Source organism: Lolium rigidum, chromosome 3, assembly GCF_022539505.1.
Source record: "Lolium rigidum isolate FL_2022 chromosome 3, APGP_CSIRO_Lrig_0.1, whole genome shotgun sequence".
Lineage (NCBI taxonomy): Eukaryota > Viridiplantae > Streptophyta > Magnoliopsida > Poales > Poaceae > Lolium > Lolium rigidum.
In genome coordinates, this window is record NC_061510.1 from 367111454 (window position 1) to 367112538 (window position 1085).

A 1085-nucleotide genomic window follows, 5' to 3' on the forward strand; every position below is an offset into this window, starting at 1 on the left:
GGTGGAGATAACGTCCGATACGTCTCCGACGTATCGATAATTTCTTATGTTCCATGCCACATTATTGATGATATCTACATGTTTTATGCACACTTTATGTCATATTCGTGCATTTTCCGGAACTAACCTATTAACAAGATGCCGAAGAGCCGATTCTTGTTTTCTACTGTTTTTGGTTTCGAAATCCTAGTAACGAAATATTCTCGGAATTGGAGGAAATCAACGCCCGGGGTCCTATTTTGCCACGAAGCTTCCGGAAGACCGAAGAGGAGTCGAAGTGGGGCCACGAGGCGCCGCCACCATAGGGCGGCGCGGCCCGGGCCCCGGCCGCGCCGACCGTGGTGTGGGGCCCTCGTGTGGCCCCCACGTTGCCCTTCCGCCTACTTAAAGCCTCCGTCGCGAAAACCCCGGTGCCGAGAGCCACGATACGGAAAACCTTCCCGGAGACGCCGCCGCCGCCAATCCCATCTCGGGGGATTACGGAGATCTCCTCCGGCACCCTGCCGGAGAGGGATTCATCTCCCGGAGGACTCTTCACCGCCATGGTCGCCTCCGGAGTGATGAGTGAGTAGTTCACCCCTGGACTATGGGTCCATAGCAGTAGCTAGATGGTTGTCTTCTCCTCATTGTGCTTCATTGTTGGATCTTGTGAGCTTCCTAACATGATCAAGATCGTCTATCTGTAATGCTATATTTTGTGTTTGTCGGGATCCGATGGATAGAGAATACCATGTTATGTTAATTATCAAGTTATTACCTATGTGTTGTTTATGATCTTGCATGCTCTCCGTTATTAGTAGAGGCTCTGGCCAAGTTGATGCTAGTAACTCCAAGAGGGAGTATTTATGCTCGATAGTGGGTTCATGTCTCCGTGAATGCGGGGAGTGACAGAAACCCCTAAGGTTATGGATGTCTTGTTGCCACTAGGGATAAAACATTGATGCTATGTCCGAGGATGTAGTTATTGATTACATTACGCGCAATACTTAATGCAATTGTACTGTTGTTAGCAACTTAATGCTGGAGGGGTTCGGATGATAACCCGAAGGTGGACTTTTTAGGCATAGATGCGAGTTGGATGGCGG